The sequence below is a fragment of the Triturus cristatus genome, chromosome 1_1, assembly GCF_964204655.1.
Source record: "Triturus cristatus chromosome 1_1, aTriCri1.1, whole genome shotgun sequence".
In the NCBI taxonomy this organism is placed as follows: domain Eukaryota; kingdom Metazoa; phylum Chordata; class Amphibia; order Caudata; family Salamandridae; genus Triturus; species Triturus cristatus.
The window spans coordinates 686,182,641-686,210,042 of record NC_140579.1 but is presented as its reverse complement, the minus strand read 5'-3'; the positions used below and the strand labels follow the sequence as shown (position 1 = coordinate 686,210,042).

The 27,402-nt window shown below is 46.2% G+C and overlaps 2 protein-coding genes across 3 annotated transcripts in view; one reads left to right on the top strand and one right to left on the bottom strand.

Moving 5' to 3' along the window:
• The window catches only part of LOC146870886 (matrix metalloproteinase-14-like), a 350,496-nt gene extending 328,499 nt beyond the window's left edge, over positions 1-21,997 (top strand). The window contains exon 12 of the mRNA XM_085647106.1: positions 20,588-21,997. The gene's annotated coding sequence lies outside the window, so the exon portion shown is untranslated. The remainder of the gene's footprint in view (positions 1-20,587) is intronic.
• The window catches only part of LOC146870885 (syncytin-1-like), a 401,244-nt gene that overhangs the window by 282,607 nt on the left and 91,235 nt on the right, over positions 1-27,402 (bottom strand). The gene's annotated exons all lie outside the window — the stretch shown is intronic.

Here is a 27,402-nt window from a genome sequence, read left to right as displayed (position 1 = left end):
AAAACAAAGGGGGACCTGGAGCTTTATTTAAGCAGGTCCTGCACACAAGCTCCAGGGCGAATTGTGGATCACAGGGGTGTGCAGTTCCTAGTGGGAGGGGAGGGGAAAGGGAGGTCTTTCTTCGTGATGCCCCCACACACCCCGAAGGATGTCATGCTTCATTATTGGACCAAGCTCCTCGTCGGGCTGGTGCTGCAAGGCCCGATGGGCTCCCTTAAACGGGGCTCTTTGGCGGAGATCTTTTGAAGAAGCCGTAGGGTGCGTGCGGGTGTGAGGGCTGGGTAGTGCACAAGGTAGTGAGATAAAATAAGTCTCAAGCCGTCCTACTATCAATTGTTTTATTCCTGCGGAAGCCCAGGCTTACTTAAAATATGAGAGAGCCCTACACAGATATAATGTTCCTATAGGGCTGAGGTGGTGTAGTGGGTCGACATGTTTCGTGCCTAATTAGCCCCGAACGGGTCTGGTGGCACTTTATCAGGACCAAGTAAAATAAAAACAGTGAGTGATGCACTACCGCTGGTCTGGTTCTCTAAATTGTGTCTGATGACAAGGCTGCAGTAGGGTGAACTCTAGCAGACTTATACCAGAGTAGGAGACCTAGGGGGAAGAGAAAAACAAGGGGGAGAGAAAAACAACCAATGGAGGGTTAAAACAAACAAAAAAACACCTATAAATTAGTGCTCTTTTTGGCAGGTTTACAATTAATTAGTGATCTTCAATAGACAACAGGTGCTATGCATAACTATCTACAAGAACGGCATTGCACTTATACAAGCAGCTAACAACGAGCTAGAAAAGTTTGACAACCTATTTCCAACACTAAAAGAGTGCGTAGACAACTCAAGACTATCTGATCAACAATGGACCACACAAGAAGACACACTACTCACCTCCAACAACACCGCCACAGACGCCGCAATCAGAGACCCCCTAGATCCACAAACTACAATGATACCAGGAGACACAACGCTAACAGGAGGCTCATTAGATGGAAGTGATACAGAGACATGTGAAAATTCCACACCATATGCCAATACCGCACCGACGCCACCTCAGCGAGAAGTATCAACGCCTCCATCTCGAGCTTTGACTACATGCAGGACAGTCAACGGGAACCTCCTTCCGGAAGTAGAGGATACGAAAGCTAACACCCCTCTCATACCCCACTCATCAACATCACAAGGTACTTCAATGACATAAGAAACTCATATCATCGTAACGTAAGATCTAGAGCACAGGACTTAGGGAGCGCACCCCACCCCATTGCCACTTACCCCCGAAACAATGACAACAAAACTCGAAATAGGCAGACACATACTCCCATGATATCTTCTCAGTCTCAAAAAGAACTCAAAGCTCTTCAAACAAAAGTGGGTAACATGTCAAAGGACATTTCAATGGCATTACAATCTTTGGAAAAAATACTAGAAATCACGACGAACACCCACGCCAAAGTCGAAAACGTCCAAAGATTAGTGCATAGCTCTCAAGAAAAGAGTAGAGACAACCATGCCAGTATCAAATAGACATAACCGACCAGAGAGAAATCTTAAATACCTATCAGACTATGAAACATTAACCATATTGCGATCAAATGAGCCGGAAGCTAGCAGCAGAGGGGAGGAAATTAAATCAGTACCGATTGATGCTAATAGAAAATCCTGGCCTAAGAATAGGAAACCCAACCGTAACAATCTACAACAAGTCCAGCTAACTGCCAGTACTCGAGAAATGAACAATACAGGGAAACCACTACTATGCCTCCTGCTCAACTGTCGGTCCGCAGCAAAACATGCTTCAGACATCGCTGCCCTCATAGTTAGCCAGGAAATCGATGTAACAATTCTAACAGAAATATGGTTACGGAATCCTCTTTCCCGTTTATGGATCTTCTGGTGCCCCCTCATTATAACATCGTGAGATTAGACAGACGAAATAAGACAGGCGGTGGTATAGCCTGCATACACCGCTCGGACATAGAGATCAACCAAATTCAGTCCGACCCTCTTGAATCGTGTGAATACCTAGGCATCAATATAAGAACAGCAGACAATCAAAGATGCAACCTGCATACGCTCTACCACCCACCAGGCAATAATGCTATGTTCATAGAACAGTTCATGGAGATCATCACGGCTAACTCTAACAATCACACTAATAACATAGTCCTAGGCGACTTCAATTTACACTGGGATGACAAAAATGACAAACAGATCGACGCTCTTAAAGACTTTTTCACAGATCTAAACCTTACTCAAGCATGCACACAACCAACCCATTTGAAAGGGGCAACCTTAGACTGGGTAATCTCAAGGAGGAAAGATATCACAATCCAATCAATTGCTCCTTGTGATTGGTCAGATCACCATGCCATAACCTTCCTGACACCCACAATAAAAAAAGAGCAGGACCGCGCAGCCTGTCAAACTGAAAAAGTGGACCCGGGACACCAAAGACCCTAATATGGAGCTACTAATAGCAAGATATGAGAAGGGAATAAATCCGCCTAACAACTTGCTGAACGTTAACGAAATCACTGAACACTACACCAAATCAATGACGAATATAGTCAACTCCACCATGCCACTAAAACAAAAAAGAATTTCCGAGAAGGATAAAAATCCATGGTTTAATGAGACATTGAATGAAGATAGGCGTAAATTGAGGATTGCTGAAAGGAAATGGAGACAGCACCCATCATCCCCCCAAGCTTAAAACACTCAGAAAGATCAGAAACGAGAAAAACAAAAAAGTACTCAACTCCCAAGAAGGAATTCTTTAGATCGGAACTTGACAGCGCCAAAAACAGACCACGGAAACTATTCGAGATATTAAAGCAACAATCAAATAAGTTGGCCAAATCTGCACACAAAACCATTAAAACTCAACTGAGCTGCGAAGAATTCTCTACATTCTTTACTGACAAGGCCAACACGCTAGAAAGAGAACTCAGGCTGGCAGCCGACAATCTTCCTAGTCAACTACCAACACAAAACAATGATACCAAGACAAAACGACGGTGATAGATTAAAAAACAATGCACATTGGGCAACCTTCAAGCTATATGACCAAAATACCATTGACAAAACTCTCTCGGATATCAAACCTAACAACCACTACAATGACCCCCTCCCCTCTAAATGCATAAAAAGAATCAATAATATTGTCGTCCCTGTATGGACAAAGATAATAAATGCCTCAATATCTCAAGGGATCTTACCGGAATGCCTAAAAGCGGGTCAAGTAATTCCCATCAAAAAATCTACAGCGAACCCAGCAGAACCAAATAACTTTCGCCCAGTGACCAATATCCCAATACTCGCCAAACTAATTGAGAAATGTGTACAAAATCAACTGAGCAGCCACATCACCAAATTCAAGTTGCTGGACGACTGCCAATCCGGATTCAGACCAGGCCACAGTACGGAAACAGCAATCATACATATAGTGGATGATGCGCTGAAGGCCCTAGATCACAATCAAACATACCTACTAGTTCTTCTTGACCTGTCGCCTGCCTTTGACACAGTAGACCACACAAAACTGCTAACCAGGCTTCAAGACAGGATGGGACTATCTGGAATTGTTCTGAAATGGTTTGAATCCTTCCTTCAGAATAGAACTCAAAGATTCCTAGTCAACCAAACGCTCTCCCCATCATGCCCAAATTCGATTGGAGTCCCTCAAGGATCAACACTATCCCCATCATTATTCAACCTTTATGTCGAACCCCTCACAGAAATCCTCTGTGACGCATGCATATCTTATCACATGTATGCAGATGATACTCAGATCTACATCAAGATATCATCACTGGAAGACAAAGAAAATGAATGAGGCCTTAAAAATATCATAACACTGGTTAACTAGCAATCATTTGAAACTAAACTAACGAAAAACTGAATTCCTATTAATATCCCCACCGAAGAAACCCACCAGTGAAGGAATGGACCAAACTGATCACAGCGTTAAACTGCACACCTACACTAATTGATTCTGCAAAATCACTGGGAATCACGCTTGATAAGAACCTAGACATGAAAGCCCACATCAAATCAATGACAAAAAGTGCTGGGTTTCACCTGAACTATATTAGAAAAATTAAACCGCTCATCTCCACAGCGGACCTCAAACTGGCAGTCCAATCCTTAGTTATATCAAGGATTGAATATGGATGTACAACTTTAACAGGTCTTTCAAAAATCTCCACAGCTCCACTAAAAGCATGTCTAAATGCGGCGGCAAGACTTATTACTGGATTCAGAAAATACGATCATATCTCCCCTCACCTAAAAGCATTAAACTGGTTACCATACGAAGCCAGAAGTCAAACTGGCATGTACCACACACAAAGCGCTCCACTACAAATCTCCGTGGTACTTAGCTCAGAAAATAGAGCTTTCGGGTGGTACAGACCAGGTAGGAGTGCCAAAGAGTTGCTGCTGAAACCACCCATCTTTCAGAAGAAGAAAACGCATGACAGAGCTTACTCCAGAGCAGCCCCCAGAATCTGGAACTCACTCCCTCCAAACATTAGAAAAATTCCAAACATAGCAACATTCAAGAAGGAAGCGAAGATCTTCCTAATGAGCAAGTTCCTTCCATAGGCTAGACTGTTCACCTTAGCATCGTAACTAACACCCAAACGTCGACCGTGCAAGTGTCTGATGGAGAACTCTCGGAAAGTACATCAGAACCATGTGTATAGAAATACTATTACACTCTGTAAAAGAATCGATAAAAATAATGTACAGGAATATTATATATATTAATGTTGTTATCCACATTGTATGACAAATGTTCCACATGTAACTGTGAAGCGCTCTGATACCCAAGGGTCAAGTCCGCGCTATATAAAACTCTATAAATAAAAAATAAACAGTAATGGTGCAGGAGCGTTCATTCTTAACTTACTTGGTTAAAGAGCCAACAGCTATAGTAGCACATGTCCACCTTTGTGGGCTAATCACAACAAATGTTATCGGTATTGATGCAGCAGAGTTTACCAGCTCGACACACACAACACTCATTTGGGCCCATATACATTCATACACGCAAATGAGCTGGCACATATCCACTGGACATCAATTTGTTTACCCTAGGAAACCTTTACACCAGTATTCTTACCAATCTTGTCTCCTGAGTAAAATGCACTGTCGACGGATCTAGTAGTAGATTAGAATAGGAAGGAAAAGTCAACAATGCGTTTTTTTATTCTATAGAACCACCGACTCAGAAGAAGTTTTAAAAAGTTTATCTGAATTAATAATTTTGTGAGTCGAGTCAAATACACATGAATTGACCAGAAATCTCCATCAGGAAAATAGTACAGTTAGCTCATAATCAGTTTGCATTAATAAGTTCTGGCAATGACAGCACCTGAGGAGAGAAAGGACAGAGAACAAGTACGGAGCATTTTCCCTACAGATATATTTACCTAGAATGGTGTGAGGACCCCGACATCAGAGAGTCAAGGATTCAGGACAGGTTCGGGACAAAAAAAGGTGACCTCTTCTAGTGCAACACCAGCGTTACACCCCTCTCTGGTGCTACTCTCTCCGGCTCGGGCACGTCCGGACCCTATCCTAGATGTGCCTCCTCGGTTGTTCCACGAATTTTCCCTAGTGTAGGATTCTTCAGTTAGCGAAATTGGGCAGCATCTCAGCATAGCATCAGCATCTCAGCATCAAGTGTATCTAACTATCTATAACTTACCTCTGTTATACCAAATTCAAGTGTATGATCCACCCCCAAATGTTTCAATTCCATGTTCACCCGCAATTTGATTGGGCCAAGCAGTGGGGTGAGGACATCACACCATCCCAAGTGCAATATTTTTCTTTAGGCTATTGTCTAATTCTCCTCCCGTTAATTTTAATACCCACACGCTTTATTCCCACAAGCATTTCATATGTGGATCGGAAAGTCTTTATACATAGTTGCCCCTTCTTCCTCCAGTAGGGTCAGAAGATTGGGTTCTCATGTCCTTGTCTGCTTAGGGTTTGGCAGTCAGTCAATTTGCATCACTTGTTCCAGGGCAAGCAGTCGTTTTGGGCATGTGTAGAAATCACAAGGGAACAGAGACGCGGTCACTCTCCAAGGCCCAAATACGAACTATTAATAAAGTCAGAAAAGAATATGTTAGAATACAAAAATAAATGAATTCACTGTATACCATTTACTTCTACTCTAACCCCATTTACTTAATAAATCTTTCGCATTAATAGCTTAGTAGTACGTGTATAGGTTAGTTTCAGCTCGGCATGTGCATTAGTATGTTATTTTAAAGCGGCCATATTAAAAACTACTGCGCAGCTGCAAAGATTTCCCCCCAAGCGACAGAAGAACGTCACACCACGTGATGTGGTAGACGCATGCGCAGAAGAGTTGCCGCGTTTTAGCGGCCATTTTTAGAACACTCGGGTTACTTATTAAGACGGCACATAGAAAAGTTCCCCCTAGATAGGATTATGTAACATGTGGTGCAATTTTAGTACACACGGACATGTTGGTTACAGTATTACATATTATTCGAGAGGATTGCATACGAGCAAGTTTCTTTAGACGTGAAAACTTGCTCCATCAGTATAACCATATACAGGTGACTAGATCCCCAAGCATGGTATTGTGTTGGTGGCAGCGTGCTCACGATAGTGAACGAGGATATGCGCACCCACACTAAACTCGGGTGCAGTGGCTGCAGTCATACAAGGCCGCGGCACAATGCCAGGACCCACACTCTGCTCGAGTGTGGACCGCGGTGAGCACCCATATTGCTCTTGTACGTGTCAAGGTAGCGGTGTGATCCCTACTGGTATTCGGTACATAATTTCGCTGTTTTCAGCACGACGACCATACAGACATCAGTCTCCCTAAATAAACCGTGACTAATGTGTTTACAAGTAGTACAGGTGCTTGTGATTAGGTCAAAAACAATTTCCGCAACACGCTTAAAAAAGTTGTATACTATCGGGGATCACCCTACTGCAGCCTGATCATCAGACACAATTTAGGGAACCAGACCAGCGGTAGTGCACCACTCGCTGTTTTTATTAGGTCGAGCCTAGCGCAGCGCACATGCGCTACTCTAGGAAAACGACCTCTTGGAATCACTCTGGACTTTTCACACGCTCATGCGTGTGGTTTTTTTTGGCATTAATTCTATTGGGCTTTGCGTGCGTCTTTATGAAAAGACAGCACGCAATTGGGCAAAGGCGGGTGCATGTCCCACCTTTCCCAGGGAATGTACCCGCCCAAAGCCTACGGCTTGTGGTTACGAGCAGGGGCGCCATCTGTTCGGGGTCCTGTCACCATCTGAGGGAAGAGGTGTGGCGCCGCGGCCAGGGCGGCTGACTCTGGAATCTGGGGATCACTGTTCGATCCCCGGCGCCGGCAGCAGATTAGCCCAGCACCATGTGACTCTGGGCAATAGCTTGCTTAATCTTCCCGACGGCCCCCAGCGCCTAGAGACCCTTACGGGTGATTGTTCGCGCTTTACAAATGTGAATTATTATCGGTTTTAAATTAGCGTGTTCGCCGTGCTTGTTCCTTCCGCTCTCACCCCAGCCACTTCTCTTCTCCGCTTTACTTTGCTCATTTCCTGTTGGCGCTCCCCGACCCCTCACTGCTGATCACCCTCTCCACTGGGGCCCTTTTCAGACTTTTTTTTCTCTCATTTTCGGCTTTGCTTCATGTCATGCTACAGCCCCTTACTCTCCCACCCAGACCTCTTACACGAACGAACTGCTTACACTGTCTTACACTTATTTTGTAATTTCTCATCGTGATGCCCTTCTTCTCCCCCCACCTTTCATCTGGCATAACTCAACAACCCCTCCTCCCTCTGAGATAGATTTCAATAGTAGCGATTTGTTTTCCTTCAACCACATTTCAAAGGTAGCGCCAGGGGCCCTTTCAAGGCCAAAAAGCGCTCTATAAATGACTCACTTTTCTCTGGGGTTCGTTGTTTAAATTCTGTAGGATTTCTTTCACCTCCTTCGTCCACATCCCGTCGCCATGTCCCATCCCTCCTTCATTCATTTATACCTCACACCCTCTACTCCCCGATTCTTGTCTTCGCTCCCTCACATTTTCTGTCTCCCTCTTTCTCCCTTCAGTTCTACACTTTTTTCTCTATTTATCAGCCAGGTTTTTTGTGTGTGGTTTTTTTGCAGTTTTATTTAGTGCTAACTCGACCCGAAGGTATTGGAGTGCTTTACAACTCCCCCATTTCTTTCCTTTTTAATGATCTTTCGCCTTCCACTGCCTCCTCTATGACGTGTATCCCTACCCCTTGCTTTCATTTCCTATGTTTCTCTTCCCGTCCTTTCATTTCCTGTACCCAGCTCTTCTCCTTCCTTTCCTCTCCCCCTTCTCGTGACCTCCACCAGATTTGTTCCCTTTCCCCGCACTCCTCTTTCTTTTCAACTTTTTCCTACCTCAATTACCATCCCGCCTTCTTCTCCTTCACTACTCTCCCCCCTGCATTAGCCCGTCCCCTCGCTACTCATCGATGCTCCCTCCTTCCCCTGCTGTCCCCTTTTCAGAGAGTTCCAATTTTTTCATCTCCCCTTTCATCACCACTACCCTCAGCCCTCCTCTTCATTTCCTTCCCTTAATAAGCCTCACTGACCTGCACTCTCCCTCGTCAGCATACTTCCCTCCTTTACTCCTCTCTGCTCGCTCTCCTCCACTCCTTCCGTGTCCTGGCTGGACCTCCCTCTCCTCCTCCGCTCCACCACTCTCACTCCCAAACTCAGCTGCCCTCAACCCTCTCTATCAACTGAACTTTCCACTCATTCACCTCACCCTCTCCCTCAAGCCCCTTTTTTCCGACTGGCCCTCCACTCTTCTACACCTATCTTCTCTCGTCCCTCATCTGCTTTGCGCTCACCCTTCCGCGATCATGCCACCTCTCCCCACCCTGTCCACCTTCCTCTCATCTCATCTCTCTCACATTTACTGGATCCACCCCCCCTTCATCTTGTCTTCTCCGCCTGCCCTCTACGTCACAACCCTGCTTTCCACCCCTCCCCTATACGACGCTCACTCCCTCTCTACTTCCCCCTTCGCTTCTCTCTCCTTTTTATGTTTCCTCTTTTCTCTCACTGCCTCTTGTATTCAGCCGTCCATACCGCCTTCTTCCTGTACCCACCCCAGTGTTAATTTTCCTCTCTCGTTTCTAGCCCTGCCTTCCTTCCTCTTCCACCCACCCTTCATTTGACCTCTCTCCACTATCTCTCCTTCCTCCACCCCTCTACTCCTTTTCTTCTTATGTCAACCCTTATTTTACTTCAGCAAATGGCATTGATCAGTGCCTCAAAATAAGCACTTGAAGCACAGGTACAGGTTGCGGCGCTGGCTCAACATTCTCGAACTTGTACAGATTTTTTTTAATGCATTTTTCGGGCCCGAACTTCCCACCTGCCTTCAAAACAATACACTGTACCTGGGTTTTCAGCACCACTGGCCATGATCAAAACAAGCTGCTTACTTCAAAAGATATTATGTATTTCTCATAGTTTTAACAACAAGCATTGGCATAGCCAATAGGTCTCGCCTGTGGGACCTTATAAGTGTTTAACCATGCAACAGTTAATGTTGTTGCACCAAGGATATTGTGCTGCATAACTAAATACTTTTAAGGTCCCAAAAGCGAGACCTATTGGCTATGCCAAAGCTTGTTTTACTTAGTCCTGATGAAGTGCCACCAGACCCGTTAGGGGCTAATTAGGAATGAAACATGTCGACCCACTACACCACCTCAGCCCTATAGGAATATTATATCCGTGTAGGGCTCTCTCATATTTTAAATAAGCCTGAGCTACCGCAGGAATGAAACAATTGATAGTAGGACAGCTCTAGACGTATCTTATCTCACTACCCTGTGCACTACCCAGCCCTCACACCCACACACACCCTATGGCTTCTTCAAAAGATCTCCGCCAAAGAGCCCCGTTTACGGGAGCCCGTCGGGCATTGCAGCACCGGCCCAATGAGGAGCTTGGCCCAATGATGAAGCATGCCATCATTCGAGGTGTGTCAGGGCATCACGAAGAAAGACCTCTCTTTCCCCTCCCCTCCCACTAGGAACTGCACACCCCTTTGATCCACAATGTGAAGAGTCTGACATTTGCACTACAGATGACAGTGTGGGCTACATCTCTAGGAAAGGGCATGGTTTCATAGAGGATCAGCTACTGCTAGGCCTCGCCTGGCACTGTGCAAGGATAAACAAGGTTTACTGGCAGTTTGCCCTGGTTTGACCTCTAAAAATCGTTCATAGAACTCATCCAGAAACTACGCTGTGCCACACACTATGGTCTCAGTTGGTCTAGCAACCTCACTGTAGCCTTCTGGAAAAGAAGAGGGTGCTGTATGTGGTGCTATGAAAGCCCGTATTTTGCTGGGACTGCTTACTGCTGTTGTCATCCATCCTTGGACATAAGACCCTACTGTCAAGGTTCTCTATCTTTCCTAGTTGTGCATCTTGATTCAAGACCTGCAGAGAACTGAAGCTATATTTGCATGCCCTGGCTAGGCCCAATCGCGGGCAGTAGTAAAGATCACCTGAAGGGTGTCCCAAAGAGGACAGACCTCTCAGTACAGCATATTTTCTATGCATCTGCGCACCATTAGTGAGGGAACTTGAAGACAACTCATCCTTCATTTGAGTGTGTGCCATAAACACTCCAAGAGGCCTCTGTGGCCTACTGCAGAAGTAATACTGTTCTCCATCCCCTCTGCTGCCAGGAAGGCCAATGCAGGATATACAGCTGCTTACCTTAGCCCACAAGATTTATTATTATCTCAGGTATAGTTCCACAGAAAACATTCAGGTTCAATTGCAGTGATTTTCCAACTAGTTACACAGTTTCCAAGACTCTGCTAAAACCTGTTAACCATACCTGGAGGATAACGACGGTTTAAGCATACCTTTTCTCACACACCATGTATGAGTTTTATGTCTCTGTTCAAAATGGGACCCTTGCTTAAAAGGACTCATTTTAGTTTCACCTCAGCTCTCACGTGCAGGTGTTCCAGGAATGTCAGTTAAGCTGTGCCTTGCTGAGGGGTTTGTGGTCGCTTCTCTACATCTCAATAAACCTTACTGTATTCTTCCCATGTGCCGTCTCTAATCCTTATCCCTACATTTGGCAATGAGCTGTGAACTGCCAAACCACCAACTTTCCACAGTTTTTGATTCTGTGTACACCGACGTAGCAACGTTCCTGCTTTCTTCTGCGTTATCGTTCCTCATAGTCTGCACCTCGGCCGACTATTTAAGATTCTCCTGTGGGTTTATTCATCTCAGTCGGCTCAGAATTTTAAATTTTATCGATTACTACCGTTGGTGCATGGCGCCTCTCCTGCGTGCGTTAGTGTAGCCCAATCGCCTTTTGCTATGCGTGCGTGTGCTGTCACCCTCATGTTGTGTTGTGTCCAACGCCTCCACCATTTTTATTACCTGACCTTCAGCGCCACCTTCATGAACATTGCCTCTGTGAAGACTTCATTGGCTTATCAATTCCAGTAGTGCTGAAGTCTTCTCATATGTACGGATATATACTGATTACACTGGCGATACTGGTTGAAGTGTTGCCTTTGATTTTATTTTATCCTGTGCCTTTCTGGGTTTTCTTTTGCATTAATTTCTCGCCTGAGACTTCTTTAATTCATTATGGATGCTGTTTTTGTGAAAACCGGGCACATCACCATTAGACTGTGGACAGATGTTCTTGAAGCTTATTTGGAGGCCACAGATGGTGAGCCTTTTACAAATAAAAAGAAAAAAGATCTTTTGGTGCACAACCTCGGTCTAGAAGGTAGGGCAATCGTAAAAATATTACCGGTTTAAGACGTAAAAATTCAAGTTAACCAGAAAAGTGCTGCAGAAGAACTTGTAACTTTAGATGAATATGCCACAGTTCTTAAAACACTTGATAAGAGATTTTATCCTGCTTGGAAAGTAGTATTGGAGAGGCCTATTGTGGTGAAGATCAAAGCAGCAGACCGAGGTACAGTTAAGTACTATGGGGTCTATTAGGATGGCGGTCGGAAAACCATCCCGACTGCCATGGTAGCGGGATAATACCGCCCGCCGGACCAGCAGGAAAAATGCAGGTCAGATTATGATAAACCGCCAAAATTTCCCGACCGCAGAGGTAGGAGGCATCGAAAATCCGCCCACAACTGGCGGAGCTGGTGAAAATCTGACCGCGATCAGGCACGCGGAGTAACCGCCCGTGACAATATGATATCCCGGATTCCACAGCGGTACGTTCCGCTTTATCCGACCGCTGTGGTCGTGAACAGTAATGAATGTGATATCCGGCAGATGGGCTGCAGCACAGCCATCGCTGGGAGGCTCCGTGAAAAAAGTGGCGTCCGATGACAAAAAACACGCAATAAGACCACCAAATGAACACAGGAAACTAGCCCTGCCCCCAAATTAACCTAAAACCTCACAATGCCACACACCCATTGCAAATTCAAACCAACAAATCACAGGACAACCCACACAACCCACCTGACAGCAATACACTAGCTTGACACACCCACATAGCTGAGCATAAAACCAGCCCCTTCCCTGACCACAACCCTTTACAAAACTACACAACTGAAGAGCCCAACAGCAGAGCAAAAATTAAAGGCAAAGCTGCACACATCACACCACAAACATAACACACACACATACACTACCTTCACCACCCACACCACCCTCACAACTGCACCCCAAAACATCAGCACAGCACACAGCATGGCACTACATAAAATGCCAAAATTCACAGAAACAGAGTTGACAGTGATGGTAGATGAGATTATAAGAGTTGAACCACAACTCTTTGGTAACATGGTCCAACTGACCCCACTAGCCACCAGGACCCAAATGTGGGTAAGAATAGTGAACAAGGTAAATGCCGTAGGGACCACCCCCTGCAACAAGCAGGAAATACAGAAGCGGTGGCATTACCCAAAGAGTGTTGTCAAGAAGAAGAGGGCACAGAACCGTGAGCTGGCTGAGGGGACTGGTGGAGGACCCCCCCCCCATTCCACCCAAACCACACACTGCGTGGGAGGAGAAGGTGCTTGCAATACTGCACACAGAGAGTCTTGAAGGAATAGCCGGGGGAGTGGAGGTTGGTAAGTACTAACAAACGTATACCATCACACTGATATGTACTGCCTTGCACAACTACAAAGCTACACCTCCTAGGCCCAAGTCCATTATTCTGCACCACAATACCCAACACAGGTCTCACAGATGTAACCTCCACTCAACCTGATTCACCACAAAGGTACCCAACAGCAACTGAGTTGTATGTGTCCAGCCAACAAGCACTACAACTCCCACCAGCCACCCCTGCCCCCCCTCAGCAGAATGGAGCACTCCACCCCAGCCAGAAGCACGTGTCAGCCATTGTCTGCTTCACCCTCAACTAACAGGTAGGTGGCCAACTTCACAGGGAGGGGGAATGTGTCTTGGGACCCTTCTCTACAACTCCCACCAGCAACCCCTGTCCCTCCCCCCTCAGCAGGATGAAGTACTCCACCCCAGCCAGAAGCATGTGTCAGCCATTGTCTGCTTCACCATCACCTAACAGATAGGTAGCCATCTTCACAGGGAGGGGGGAATGTGTCTTGGGACCCAGCACTACAACTCCTACCAGCCACCCCTGTCCCCCCCCCCCCCCTCAGCAGGATGGAGCCCTCCACCCCAGCCAGAAGCATGTGTCAGCCATTGTCTGCTTCACCCTCAACTCACAGGTAGGTAGCCATCTTCACAGGGAGGGATTTATGGGGTAGAGAGGCCGGCTCGACAACTCCCACCATCCACCCCTGTGCCCCCCCCTCAGCAGGATGGAACCCTCCACCCCAGCCAGAAGCACGTGTCAGCCATTGTCTGCTTCACCCTCAACTCACAGGTAGGTAGCCATCTTCACAGGGAGGGATTTTGGGGTAGGGAGGCCTGCTCCACAACTCCCACCAGCCACCCCTGTCTCCCCCCTCAGCAGGATGGAGCACTCCACCCCCCCAAGCATGTGTCAGAAAGTCCCCCAGTCCCCCACAAAATGACAACTGGACAGGTAAGCAGACAGTGCATGCACCCCACCATCCTTCAACAAAAGACATTGAGCCATATGACAACATAAGGCCTCACTTCACACCAAAATATGAGCAAACTAAATATATATTTACAGTATGCAGACAGCTAAACGTATGGAACTGTGACAGAAACAGAACTGTTACTCACCAACAATCATGTTTAAGCAAATCCGGGAACATACATGCACTGCCCCAAATGTCATCTGTAACTTCCATGGGTGCTTGCATGAAGGACCATGGGAAAAACAAACAAGAATGGTCTGTTGTACAAAGAAATCCAAGCACAGGACATGACCAAGGTATGCATGACATGACAATGGCTAGTTCATGCGCACATGTAATGGCTGCCAGGCAGAGTAATCAGCAAAGATGCCTCACATCAAGTTGTATTTCCGCCAGTTGTCAGATGACAACCTATCATCGTAATGAGAAATCCCCGGCAGCAAACTTCAAAAACCACTGAAGGCATAGCTTTGGGAAACCTTTCTTAAATTGAACTTTGCTGAAATCAGGACGGACGCCCTCATTCCTGCTTTCACTCAACCCACACCTTCTGCAACTTACCGCAGCAGCTTGCAGGACCCGCTGCGCGGGTGAAGTCAGCGGGTGTCATCAGCCCCTCGGGACCTGTTGGGGCCAGGATCGTGAGGGGGGCCTTTGGAGTTGAGCAGGGCTGCGAGCTGTGTCGCAGGGACTCCATCACCCAGGAGTCCCTGCTTGACTGACCCACAACACCTGGGCCGCTCTCCCTGCTTGACACGCCCCCTAACCTTCTCAGTATTTAGTTGGCCCACTGAACCGCAGCGCGGGAGCGCGCGGGAGCGCCCGGGGCGGAGCACGGGCAAAGGGCGGGCCGTCTGAGGCTGTCCGAGGACGAACGAGGACGGGCCGGGCCGGGCTCACCCTCTTTCTTCTTGAGCCTTGAAGTATTAATTTTTAACTGCTGTGTTTTATCCTTTTATAAAGTAGTCCCATGATGGCCTTATGCTCTAGAAAAGGTAGGCAGGTTACTATGAAAACGAGTAATGTTAAAGCAAGCGGAACCCTGGATGATTTTATAATTCGGGCAACTGGGATTTTGGAAAAAGAAATCGCATTTACTGAAAAGCGATTATCATTAGATTGGTATCTGGGAAACGTTCCTCATTAGGACGTATTGGTTCTATAACTACGGCTGAACAAAAGTATTGTAATTGACCCTGTAGTCAGCTTAAATCCCCCTACTAATCCGGTTTCTGTTTCTCAACTAACATGTTCTAACGACATGGTTGATGATCTAAATGCAGACTGTATATCATCAAGTACTGCTAGTAAGGATAGTACCCAAACTTGTAATTTGAGTCAGCACAACCTCAGGTTTTAGAATCCGATTCTGTAGTAATTGAAACTACAAAAACTAGTAAACGGAAAAGAGGAGGGGGTCATAATGGGGGTAGTGGAGCTAAAATATCTAAAATCAATGCTCTCCGAGTTGTGGCCAAACCTGCGAAACAAAGGGGAACTTCATCCGGGGATGTTATACCCATAAACCATTCTTGTTCAAATGATGAACTGCTTCTTAACATTGAAAAGCTGGTTAAAACTCTTTTTATGCCTTTATTGGAAAAAACCCAAATAATAAATTTGAAATTGGACCAATTAGAACACCTTATATCAGTTAACACGCAATCCCTTGACACATTGGCTAAGAATAGTAAGGCCATTGAGATTTCGGGGGATAAATTTACTGCTATAAAGAAAGTGGGTCCAAAAAAGCCAATAGGGGTGTTACAAATGGCTACAATTGCTGATCCTGCTAAAGCAGTTTCACAAACAGCTTCAAAGAATACCACTTTGATAGATGGTGGTCAGCAAAAGCCTGCAGCGGTTGCTGCACCTGCACCAAAGCCATCGGTACCTAAGCAGGTGGTTACTACCAGGCCTAAGGTAACATCACAACAGGGTCCTACAAATCAGGGGGAAAAAGCTCCACTAAAGCGGACAGTCTGTGTAAATCTAACTCCTGACTCTGCCCCTTTTACAGCAATTTTGACGGGAGTGCCAGGGGTCAGACCTAATCAAATGGAATCAAATAGGGATCTTAGAAATAAAGTAATTTTTTGGCTCAATAAAAACAGACCACTTCCCCCTGCCTCTAGGACAGAAATATTAAATGTTAGAAGGGTCCCTTGGGTGGGTCCAAGTGATAAAGACCTGGAGGGGGATTGCATGCTTATAAATTTTAGGGATAATTGGGTTAAGGACTTTATTTGTCGTGAACCTAGGTTTGGTAGATTGGGGGATATACAATGTATAGGTTTAGAATATTTTTACCCCAATCTAAAGCATGTTACTTTCCATCCACCCCAGAAGTACCCTAGAATGCGACTCCAGGGTGAGGAATATCTTGGGTGGATACCAAATAATATTCCTCTGAGAAACCGTTTTGACCCATTGATGGGGGTGGAGGGGATAGACTGACTACCAACTAGCCAAAAGCGCGTTAAGCTATGTGGTGAAATGGGCAGTCCTCTAGTGGAACATAACAGTGAAAGATTGAGGGGTAATGTCAATAAGGTGGCATCAATTTGTATTGCACAGACTGAAAATTCTGTTGAGGCAGAGGTTTGTGATATTGTAAACAGTGTGTCAGATTTGCCTGCCCCCAGGTTTGATATGGCCACGTATATAGATCAACCAGGTGATTCACCAAGGAAAACAGGGTTTCGGTAGATTTCGTGGAACATCGCAGGTTTCTCTAGGAGGTTACAGGATGAGGCTTGGCTGGATTATGTTGCAAGCCATGATATCATGTGCCTCCAAGAGACATGGAGTAGAACTGACCAGGATTTTGACGGATTCCAATCATTTAACGTATTAGCTGTGCCATCACAGGCAGGCAGAGCTAAAGGTGGGATAATGACCGCTATTACTCTCAAATGGAATAATTTAATAACATCTAACATAGTAGATACTCCCTGGTATCAATTACTTTTGCTAGAATCTCTGTTTCCCGTGCCCCTGCTGCTGATTAATTGGTATTACAATGTTTTTGATCACCATGACACAGCTGTAATTGTGAGTTTGCAGGAGGCTATATCCAAGGTGCGTAGTGATCTACCCTTTTTATTTACTATATGGGTTGGCGATTTCAATTGTACCCTGTGTAAATTTGGTGGGTCAAATGTGTGTGGTTTGGTGGACCTAAATGAGCACCCTATCCAGCATTTTAAGCATACACCTCAGGGTGATACGTTAAATAATATTATTGTAATTAATGACTTATGTATAATGGAATCATGTGTTGCCCCAAATTTACTTCCCATACCAACCTTTCAGGGTGCTAGTGGATCTATGAGAGTTATTGATTTTATTATTGTGTCCAGTAGTTATTTACATTTTATTGATAAATTTGAGACGCATGCAAATCCGGCAAGCGATCATAATCCTTTGATCTTAACTTTGTGCCCCCCCGTTGCAACAAGGCATCCAATCTGGGACCAACCTGTAAGATATAATAGGAATAAGGTTTTACCATGAAGTGGGAGAAAGTAGATGTAATTGGGCTGGAGACGGAGATTTTAAGTGCTAATAGTTCTGTAATTAAGTCTTGTCTGTCACCAACCACAGACCCTGAAAATGTAATTATGAATTTCGAAATTCTGTGTGGGAATGTGGCAGAGCATCTTAAAAAACCAATGGTTAATAGACAGTCCAATGGCTTTAAATGGTTTGATGCTGTGTGTTCTGCAACCCAAAAATCACTAAAAAGGGCTTTGCAACAAAAACCAAGGAATAAGGAGCTGGTAAGAACTGCGAGAAGCGCATATAGAGAGGCAATTAGAAAACGGAAGCTGGATTTAAAAACCTTAGCTTGGGACGACCTAGAAAAAGCCTCAGAGTTAAAAGACAGTAGGCTTTTTTGGGAAGTGGTAAATCGTCCCTTATTTTCTAGTGATGGTAAGGAAAATATGGTGATGCAGATAACGGGTGAGACATGGGAAGCCCACTTTGGGAACATTTTTAATCCTAAGTTAGTATCCCTCTTAGGCTTGCAGGATGATACAAAGGATGTGGACTTCCCGCTTACAGCTTCCTTGCTTAGCTCGTCGCTTACTCTTCGGGAAGTTGAAGATGCCCTGAGGAAAGTCGTACCACTAAAAGCCCCTGGCCCTGATGCGGTGCCGTTGGATCTTTTCAAACATAATACTGTCGTATGGGCCCCTTTGTTATTGAATGTATTCAAAGCAGCTATTGTCGGTCGCATTCCCCTATCCTGGAAGGAGGCAGTGGTGGTGCCTATTTTCAAAAAGGGTGACAAGTGCGACCCACGATGCTATCGCCCAATATCATTAATTGATGCATCATGCAAATTATTGGGAAGGATAATTTTGGCCAGATTGGACACGTGGGCAGACTCCGTGGGCCTAATTGTGAACTCTCAATATGGGTTCAGGAAAGGAAAGGGAACAACCGAACAGTGTCTAAATCTGGCACTAATTATGGGTAAGTACATGAAGGCCAAGGGGTTTTCTATCCACCTGGCCTTCATGGATTTATCCAGTGCCTTTGACACTGTTTGTAGGAATAAACTATGGCGGATGATGGAGGACATGGGTTTTGAAGAACCTTTGGTTACCCTGCTCCGCAGACTACATGCGGCTACAACTGTGACAATAAGATTCGGGCCAGGGGGGGAAAAAACAAAATACATCCCCTCAACTGAGGGTGTATGACAAGGCTGTATATTAGCGCCTTTTCTGTTTTTAGTTTATACTAATGGCCTGGAAAAGTTCTTGTTGGAACATTGTTTGGATTTCCCGAAAATGAACGGCAAGAAGATACCTATGTTATCTTATGCCGATGATACGGTATTAATGACCCTTACAGCGAATAGTATGCAGACCTGTCTGGAAGCATTTAATAACTTTATGCTGGACCTGGACCTAGACATAAAGGTAAACTTTTCAAAATCTTTTGCAATGGTCTGTGGCCCTAAAGGGCCAAAAACCCGTAAGTTCATGGTAACTAATTCTACCATTGACAAAGTTGATAATTTCAATTACTTGTGAAATTTATTTAACAACAGACTGAGCTGGGTCCCTTTGATGAAGGCACGTGTGCAATGTACCAGTAGATCTATAGAGGGTTTATTTCGTTTTTGTAGTAAATTGGGACAAAAATCAGTCCCACATTTAAAAACCTTGTATAGAGCAAAATGCCTATCTGTGGCCACCTACGGGGCAGGGGTCTGGGGGATAGAAAGCCCAGCCATGATCCAGGTCATGGAAAATACATTTTTAAAACGTTTATTGTCAATTCCATCAGGTTCATCCAACAGTTTTTGCCACACTGAGATGGGAATGGAATATGTGACTGACATCATCCGCGTTTCCCCTATATTATTATGGGGTAAAATATGGTTATCGGAAGACCTTCAGCTCTCCAAAGATATCCTGAAGGACGCAAAAACCTTGAACATGCAATGCAGATCCCATGGCTTTCATATGTTAGTAATACTTTGCATAGAATTGGTTTGGGTCACTTTTATGATAACCCCGAAAAAATGCAGGGGGACATAAAAACTCTGATTAAAACAAGTTATCGTAAAAGTTTAAGTATGTTACACTCAGACCAGCCAACAAATTGTTTGGGTAAATTGCAGTATCAATTTTATTTAACATTTACTACTAATGTGCAATGGCGCTTTTACCTAACAAGGTTTAGATTAAACACTCTTCATTTTCTTTTTGCCTTTCCAAAACAAGGGGGTTGGTGCGAGAGGCTGCCCCCTTGTTTTTGCGATAACAAAACTAGTCAAAGTACTATTCATGTTGTCCTTTTTTGTTCTCTTTATAAGGAACCAAGAATTAGGTTTATTAGGCCTATTCTAAAAGGGCGACAACCATGTAATTATAAAGAGGGTTATGACTATTTGTTATCGCTATCATCTTCTGGAATATGTTGTGCCATGTTAAGTTTTATACGACTGTCTCTCCAGATTAGGAAACGGTATTGTTAGTTTGTTTAAAGACCTTCTTGCTGCCAGTGCAATAAGCACTAAAAAAATCAATGTCATATGTTGGTCCAACTGGTTATATAGTATGCTAATAATCTCTGTTATAGGGCGACTAATATGGTTTCGCATTGTAGGTTTCCATTCTTTCTGATAAATGATATGTTAAATTTGTATAAACTTTGTTTTAGTAACAATATGTTTTTAAATTAAGGTCTGTATACTTTTATGATTCTATCTTTTTTTGAATCGAATAAAGTTTATGAATCGAGAAATCCTACATGTGGGGCATGGTATCCAATTTCATGTCACACCATTGAAAATAATGAATGTAACTCCACATCATGTCATGATGCACATCACTGTGCAGACATACAATGTGTGAAATACTTAACTCTGTGTAGCAAACATGTAAATAAGAGACATTAAACACAGCAAGCATGAAGGGTGTAAGGCAGTAACCATCTACCCTCTGTCCCACAGGTGACCAACAACTGACTGCAGAGGATAACAACCGCAACCTACAAAGCCAGTCTCCTTCCCCGGAACATGTAAATGTAGTGCATTTATATAGCGCTCCGCACCCCCCCGAAAGGGTCTCTCAGGCGCTGTGCACATACCGCTGTGGAACCCTTCCTGGCCTTTCGCTGTGAAGTGCCCACTCCTGGGGACACCCAAGGTGAAGCCACACATCCTAGCGCTTTTGGGGCCGTTGTGGAGATTAAGCAAGCTATTGCCCAGAGTTGCATTGTGGGACCCATGATTAGAATAGGCACGAGGCGAGAATTATCGGGTCCGGGGAAATTGAGCCCAAGACCCGCCGAGGTGGGAATTGAACCCTGGTCAGGGCCAGACCTCTGCATCAGGGTCTGCCGCTCTAACCATTGAGCCACACTTCTCCATGGACACTCAGATGCGGACTACCAGGACACTGAGGATGTGGCGAACCAAGCCGGACCATCTGGTGTGTCAGGGCGCAATCTGTCCCAGGCCCCCACTGCCCCACTCCCCTCAACAACATCAACGTTGACCCCTGCTGGAACGACCTGTGCCGCCGCTACCACCACCACCACTACTACCACTGCTGCCTGCGACACTCGCCCTGCCGCAGAGGATAACCAGCCCACCCCAAAAACTGCGGATGTCAGTGAGAGTAGGCGGGTGCCTACAGTGGTGAGGCAACAGGTCCGTGACAGCAGGCCAGGTGGGAGGCCAGGTGGGAGGCCAAGTGTTACTCAAAGCCAACAGGACACTGGGTCCGAAGCCCTGGCAAACATCACCAGAGTCGTTGGGGCCTATGAACGGTGCCAGGGACAAATGGGCCAGGCTCAGCAAGATGCCTGTGAGAAACAACAGATGCTGAGGTCTATAGACAACCGCATGGGCCAACTCGGGGACCGCATGGGCCAAATCATGGATCTCTTGGGCCAGCTAGTGGCGGTACTAAGGGACGGGCCTGTGGCACAACCAACACCTCCCCCTCCATCCGGTGGCCCGCAGGATGACAGTTCCACATCCACCCCTGCGGTCACGGAGAGTGGGGACTCCTCAGACTCCCATGAGCTTCACCTGTGTCCCCCCGTGCCAGAAGATCAAGGGGCCGTCCAAAGAAAACCTTGGGAGCATCCCGTGGCAAAGCACCTGCCAAACACCAGTCAAGGAGCCAGCCATGATGGCACCCCTCTTCACCCTGCCATAGAATTTGTACACTGTCCTCACCCACACTGCCATGGAAATGGCATCCATCTGTTGGACTGTGTCACCACATCAATGTTGTGCTTAATCGATGGTCTCATCTACCATCCCTGCCAAATCATTGATTCACCAGCCACATTTATGTAAATATCCACTTCCCTCTCACAGATACACCTTGTAAATAAACACTAATCATGCAACAATGTAGTTGTGCCTGCTCCATGTTTATCACAGTATGTGCAATGTTACCCATGATTACAATGTCACAGGAGCTGGGATTCCCTGCAGGCAGGTAGAGGTTGAAGGGATCTAGGAAAACACAACAGAACATTATTCTCTACTCAGGTGGTGGCCTTTCAACCATCGCACAACACTTGTCATCAAGGTACTCCAATCTGCACAGATTCCAATGAGTAACAGTACCAACATAGAAATCAAGTAGCTGTGCCAAACGACCCTGTTACCAACACATTTGCAGCCAGCACTGACTCAACAACAGGCTGCAGTCACAAAGCTCACATAGACCTTTTCACCAAGCACAACATCAGCAGACAACGTCCCCGTTGTACATTCTCACTCACCTTCAAGTGAAGTAGTTGTTGATGAGCTGCTGACGCAGGTCAACACCTTCCTCCTCTCCACCATCCTCGTCACTCGACATTTAGGGGTTTGCAGATGGGGGGTGCGGCTGGTCATCATCATCCAGGATCAAGGGGATTCCTTTCCACAAGGCCAGGTTGTGTAGCATGCAGCATGCTACTACCATCTGACACACTGCAGAGCCCCTCCGGTCTTGTCCAGGCAGCGAAAACACGATTTAAGTAGTCCAAATGTTCGCTCAACCACCCCACGTGTCCTCCCATGGGCATTGTTGTAGCGGACTTCAGCTGGTGTCCTGGGATTGCATAGTGGGCTCAGCAACCAAGGGCTGTTGGGATATGCAGAGTCACCTAAGTGGGAAATACACATACAGATTGAGTGTCTGAACTGTGGCCGAGGACAGCATAGCACACGACTTGACTCTGCGTACTCACCCACAATCCAAGCCTGTTCTGGAAGCAGATTGGCCATCATCTGGGGAACAATGCTGTTGCGCATGATGTAGGAATCGTGGGCTCATCCTGGAAACTTGGCAGAGACGTGTGAGATGATCATATCGGCCTGGCACACCACCTGCACATTGACTGAATGGAAATGTTTCCAATTCCTGTATATGTGCTCCCGTGCCTGTGGTGGAACCAGGCCAACATGTGTGCAGTCTATTGCACCAACAACATTCGGGATGTGTCCAAGTGCATAAAAATCCCCCTTTACATTCGCCAATTCCTGCCTCCTTGGGAAATGTATGAATCGGTCCTTGGATTGCATCATAGCCGACAGGGCATCCCGTAGCACCCTGCTGAAGGTTGGTTGAGACATACCCCCTGCAATGCCTACTGTGTTCTGGAATGACCCAGTAGCCAAGAAATGCAGGAACGCCATCACCTTTGACGTTGCTGTGAGGGCTGTTGGATATGTCCTGCGAGGACGCAGGTGTGGCTCCAACACTGCACATAGGTCTTGTAGGTTTGTTCTGTCCAGACGGAATCTGCGTATTACGTCATTATCCTCCATATCAGCCAGCAGGGTGAAGGGACGATACACATTCGGTCGCCTCCTAGGTGAGATGAAAGGGGACACGTCATTGCAACACACAATTAGATGTGCCCAAATTTGCTAAATTTTGCAGTCACAGCGCTAACATTGACTGGCATCACTTAAAGCATACAGCGCAAGTAAGATGTTGTGCCACCTTGAGACGAAATAGTCGTACACCTGTTCTGTATTTGCACAGTGAGCAGAACCAATATGGGAACTGTCTCTGTGAATGCCAATAGTTACATTTCAAGCTCTTGTGTACCCAGCCCTGAGAATATATGATACAGGACAAGTGGGAAGCAGAGACACTGCTGGCTTCCATGTGGCTGCTGTACCTGCCACACCTTCTTGTGGACTCATGACAGGGGACACATTAACAACACAATGTGGAAAGTTCAGTGGGATTGTTTTTGGATTCAGTGCCACTTAAAATCCACACAAGTTCAGAGACATTCACATACATATTCACAAGCATGTGCTAATATCCACTGTCATCAGTAGACATGCCACATCTGCTGCTAATTAGAATCCAAAGCTTGACAGTGACAGGTAATGCAAACCATTTGCAGAGTATGTGTACCCGTGTAACAAGACACCATTACACCACTGCCCAATACTCTCAAGCACCCAGATTGTCAATGTGGCACACAAAAAGTGGATAAGGTACGTGATCAGCAGGGAGTGTGGACAACCTTTATTCTGCTCTTAAGTTGAACAATGACATGCAGTATGAAGGTAGCACTGCCCAAATACACATATGAACTACAACAGATGCCATGGAGATATTCATCCAGCTGCTTGGAGACACAACAGTGCCACTACACCAACCTACAACACTACCAGGACAAACCCACCCCAGTATACCAACAAGTCAGCACATGAATGGATTGGGTGCCTTACAAATGCACAACAGCCTCAGACACATGATACCAGTGGATGTAATTGCACACCACATGTTCCAAAGGACATGCATCCAGAGCTACATTCCCCACAGGCTGGCAGGACAGACATAGCGGACAATCAACACCCCTCCGTACACAAAGATGCTGGCTGTGCATCACTTGGTGGCCACTGGTACCTTACAATGAACTAAAGTAAGAGTTGGATGAGTGTCACAGGCAGCACTATCAAGGTACATATCACCTGTCTTGGATGCCCTCGTCATCTTGATTCACCAGCACATTCAGTTCACCCACACTGCGCAGGAACAGCTGGTGAGCAAGCAAGGCTACCACGCCATAGCAGGCACATACACTCGTGTTGGTGGCAATTGACTGCACACGTGTCCTACTAGTGCAACCTACCAACACCGCACACAATTACTGCAAATAAAAGCACACCCATTCCATCAATGTGCAAGCAATAGTGGACCACCGTTGACTGTTCACAAATGCCATATCAAACTTCTCAGGCAGTGAGAACCATCCCCAATTTTGCCTACAGTCCATCATCCAACACAACATTCTGGATGTGAACAATGTAAATGCACTGGGCTTTGTTGACTACCAACGGAACACACCACACAACTCAAATTCAATATCAACTAACTCACTATTGTGGAAATATACATGTGACAAAATCACATACGACAGGCCCAACAACATGAGCACACACCAGACAAAACAACACAAGTCATTGTGGTAACAGGTGGCAGACATGGAGACAAAACATCCACTAAGGCATATACCCAAGTGACAATGAATAAGAATGTACAGTATGCCAAGTGTGGTGCTGATGTACTTAACATCCTTGAGTATGTAGAGCACCCACAAGTACATGTGGACATACACTGCAGGGGTTGCTAGTGTGTCCAATAACATTACATGAAGGCTGTAATTGGTCTTACCAAAATGACAACAGGGTGACATATGTGTTCAGTGATGACATTCATGCTTAAATTATGAGTAAAAATTGAATTGTAGGGTGACATATGGTCTTCGATATGCAATTGGGGGTCATGTATGGTGTCAGGTATGAAACTGGAGGTAATTGTTGTGCAACATTAGTAATTACAGTGTGGCATTTGGTGGGAAATATTACGTGAAGGCTGTCATTTGTAACAAGCTAACGTATCAATGACCTCCAGTGCCATGATTAAATGTAAGTGTCCACTGTTCTAAGTACATGAATTACCATTGATATTGACACAGCATGATGTGTCCATAGGTGCCCGAAACATGCTCCAAAAAACAATAATGCACAGAGTCAACAATGTGATGCTGCAGGCTCGCCGTAGTGACCGCCCATACTGGCCGTGATTTTTGTAGCGGAGCATGTCAACCGCTATTTGAAGTTATGTATATGCCTGTCCCTACTGCCAGTGTGTCTTGTGCATTACAAGACTCACTGGCAGTAGGGATAGGCATATACATAGCTTCAAATGGCGGTTGGCATGCTCCACCACCAAAATCACAGCCAGTATATTCAATGTATGGCACACATATCGCGGAAGCAACTGCCTGGCACCAGCGGTGTGTCATCGCCAATGCCTGGGACACAATCGCGGTAGTGATAGGCGTATGCACATTGTGAAATGGCGGTTGACATGCTCCGCCACCCAAATCCCGGTCACCCATGTCTCTGTATGGCACTCAACTCGCGGTAGCTACCACCTGGCCCCTGCGGTGTGACACCACCAATGCCCGGGACACAATCGCGGTAGTGATAGGCATATGCACATTGTGAAATGGCGGTTGCCATGTTCCGCCAACCAAATCCCGGTCACCCATGTCTCTGTATGGCACCCAACTCATGGTAGCTACTGCCTGGCCCCTGCAGTGTTTCACCGCCAATGCCCGGGACACAAATCGCAGTTGTAACAGGCAAATGCACATTGTGAAATGGCGGTTGCCATGCTCCGCCACCCAAATCCCCGCCACCCATGTCTCTGTATGGTACCCAACTCGCGGTAGCTACCGCCTGGCCCCTGCGGTGTGTCACCGCCATGGACCATGCCCTTAAAGCCAATATGATCCGCTATCACGGTGGCCTGATGCAATTTTTAAAATCGCGGTTGGTGTGCTCCGCCACCGCGGAGCCGGTCATTGGATGCAATTGAAAGATGCACCACCGTGGTAGCGCCCGCCTGGCCCCTGCGGTGTGTCACCTCCATGGACCATGCCCTTATAGTCAATGGGATCCGCTATCGCGGTGGCCTGATGCAATTTTGAAAATCGCGATAGGGGTGCTCCGCCACTGCGGAGCCGGTCATTGGATGCATTTGAAAAAGACTGACCTGAAACACCAATTGCAGCAGCTTAGAACCACTGAAACGACACCAGGGGGATATATATGTGTGGGAGAGAGCCACACATTTGCACTGCTCACAGAGCCTGCTGCCCGAGACCCCTCACCTGCTGCTGCCTCCAGGGACTGCTGCCTGAGACCCCTCACCTGCTTCTGCCTCCAGGGACTGCTACCAGAGTCCCCTCACCTGCTGCTGCCTCCAGGGACTTCTGCCTGAGACCCCTCACCACCGACTGCCACCACTGCTGTCTCATGTCCACAGTGATGGCAAGGACTGAGAAGATCCGTGCCAGTCCCTTCACAAGCGAGAAGCTGGAGGTCCTGGTGGACGAGGAGCTCACACAGTACCCAAGGCTATATGGTGCCCCAAATGTCGTAGTAAGTCTTCAACAGTGGGGGTGAGAGTGCAGGATGGGCACACATGTAGTTGGTCTGATGCAGTATGTGCCTGAGAGTGTGGGATTGTGTCATGTACTGCCTAACATGTTTCCTAGGGTGAAGGGGGTGTGCCCTACTCCACACGTTTCCCTGCCTGCACATCAAGATTGGAGGGAACGGTCTTGTCTTGTCAGCCATACAGTGACACAGCAAGTTGGTAATGCAGGAATCAGGACAATGATTGCTTGTGTGAATGGCTGTGTGGGTCCCTTTTGTCCATCTTAGTGTGAGCCCACCTGCACCTTGTCCTGCCCACTGGCCTTGTCGTTCACTGCTGTGTG